General features: G+C 56.1%; 1 protein-coding gene across 5 annotated transcripts in view; it reads left to right on the top strand.

The window, feature by feature from the left end:
* DNASE1L1 (deoxyribonuclease I-like 1) overlaps positions 1–2,335 on the top strand; it is a 21,031-nt gene that overhangs the window by 2,564 nt on the left and 16,132 nt on the right. The window contains exons 2-4 of one of the 5 annotated variants that reach the window (XM_011972958.1): positions 348–588; positions 659–675; positions 897–981. The exons of 1 other annotated variant lie outside the window; for it this stretch is intronic. The gene's annotated coding sequence lies outside the window, so the exon portion shown is untranslated. Of the gene's footprint in view, positions 1–209; positions 589–658; positions 676–814; positions 1,536–2,335 lie in introns of those variants that run through there. 3 more of the 5 variants (XM_011972960.1, XM_011972959.1, XM_011972961.1) reach the window with 3 other exon arrangements.

The raw sequence follows: 2,335 nt of genomic DNA, 5'->3' as shown, positions 1-2,335 counted from the left end.
CCTCGTGATCCACCCGTCTCGGCCTCCCAAAGTGCTGGGATTACAGGCTTGAGCCACTGCGCCCGGCCAATTTATTGATTTTTAAAAATTTGTCCAGCCTTCTATCACCACGTTAAATCCATTAGCTGCAACCATCCCATGAGAAGCTGGGTGGATTCAGCCCCACCGCCTGCTCAGACTCTGTCCGAGCACCTCAGTTGTCCCAACAGCATCACTGCGGGACCCCCAGGACGTTGGACTGGTAGCTCCCTGGGTCTCCTTCTCTCTGGGGCAGATCCTCAGTCCTCCCTTGACTTCACAACTGTGGCCAGATCATGTGCGGACTGTCCCTCACTTTGGGTCTCCAGAGCACTTGCATCAAACACCTCTAACTCAGAAGTGTGCAGCCACACTGGGACTCAGAACCCGAGAACAGGGACAGAAGACTTATGCCCTTGGGGTGCCCGGTCTCGCGGCATTGGGCATGACTTCCAGCTCCTGCGCCTTTCCCAGCAGCTGCTGACTGGGGACCCGGACCAGGGGCTGAGCGACCGGCCCGGCGAGCGAAGCTCGGGGTCTCACTCAGGCACCAGCTCCTCCTTGCCCCGGGCCCTTGGCACAGGTAAGTGCTCATTAAGGGACTGCTGCTGCTCAGCCACGGAGACAGCTGGCCTGCCAGGCTTGAGTGACTCACAGGTCTGTCACGTCCCGCTGGCCCGGGAAGGCGGGGTCTGGGTGGGAAGGTGGGCGGGCAGGTCAGCAGTTCCCAGGCCTGGTGCTCGCCCTCCTTGTCAGCGGCGGGGCGGAGACGGGGCGGGCCTGCCTGTCGGCAAGGGTGGGGCGTCCGGCCCGGTCAGGTCCTTCCTGGCTGGGTGGCTCAGGAACACGGCCTCTTCCTCTTTTTTTTCCCCTGCTAGCCCTATTCAGGCAGGAGCTGCTCTTCTGGGGTATCGCGATCCACTTAAGGATGAGGCAGACTTGGTGACAAGCTGGTCTGAGCAGGTATGGGAGCCCCCTGGGGAGACGGAATAAGGGAGGAAGTTGCCTTCTGCCTGGAGAGGGCTTGGGAGGGAGAGGGAAGCCTAGGGCTCCAACCAAGGCTGATGTTGACTGCCAGGGTTTGGGGCTGAAGCCAGGAACAGTCGCTCTCTCTGGTTCTTACTGGTAGCCCTCATGGGGGTCCCTGACGCCAGAGCCTCTAAGGCTGCCTGTGCCAGCCCAGGGCTGCCCACATGCCCACGTATATCCCAGAATAGGCACCAGGGCAGGGAACTCAAACTAGCGTGAGTGACAGAGCAGGTGGTCAGGGAGAAACAGACATCAAACCCAGCCAGGAGAGAGACACCACAACAGAGAGACAGAGAAGGGAAACCAGAGACGAGAGGGAAAGTGAGACAGAGACAGGCAGAGCCTCAGAGAGGCAGGAAGTGAGCCCGAAGGGAAGGTGACAGATTGACGGAGAAAAGCAGGCAGACAAAGCAGAGGAACTCATGCCTCGGGATGCAAAAGCCACATGGACAGGGCTTGGAGCAAGGGGCTGAGCCCTGCAAGGTCAGGTGAGTGTGAGACAAAGATAAAAGGGGGGGGGGCTCCAGCTGGTGAGATAAACACAAAGGGCTCCCCAGTGGTGGCAGGGGCATGTGAAAGAGTCCCCATCACAGGTTGCAACGGGGATGATTTGGCCATATCTGAGATCTTTTTAAATACACACGCCCTTGTACCCAGCAATTCACTGCCAGGAGTTTATCTTAAAGAGAACGTCTCACAAGTGGGGAGACAGAGATGAACGAAGATGTTCCTGTAGTTACTAATGCAGGTGAAAAGCACTGGGGTTTCTTGGAACAACATGGTGAAACCTCATCTCTCCAAACAAATTTTAAAAATTAGCTTGGTGGCCGGGTGTGGTGGCTCACACCTGTAATTCCAGCACTTTGGGAGGCTGAGGTGGGAGGATCACTTGAGGTCAGGAGTTCGAGACCAGCCTGGCCAACATGGCGAAACCTGTCTCTACTAAAAGTACAAAAATTAGCCGGGTGTGGTGGCGTGCGCCTATAATCCTAGCCACTCGGGAGGCTGAGGCAGGAGAATCACTTGAACCTAGGAGACGGAGGTTGCAGTGAGCTGAGATTGAGCCACTGAACTCCAGCGTGGGAGATAGAGTGAGACTGCATCTCAAAAAAAGAAAAAAAAAATTAGCTTGGTGTGGCAGCATGTACCTGTAGTCCCAGCTACTCAGAAGGCTGAGGTGAGAGCATCACTTGAGCCTGAAAGGTGGAGGTTGCAGTGAGCTGAGATCACATCACTGCCCTCCAGCCTGAGCAACAGAATGAGACTATCTAAAAAAAAAAAAAAAAAA

This window comes from Mandrillus leucophaeus, unplaced genomic scaffold (assembly GCF_000951045.1).
Source record: "Mandrillus leucophaeus isolate KB7577 unplaced genomic scaffold, Mleu.le_1.0 Scaffold1325, whole genome shotgun sequence".
NCBI classification, from domain to species: Eukaryota; Metazoa; Chordata; class Mammalia; order Primates; family Cercopithecidae; genus Mandrillus; species Mandrillus leucophaeus.
The sequence above is the reverse complement of the archived record's forward strand: the minus strand, read 5'-3'. Positions and strand labels throughout refer to the sequence as shown.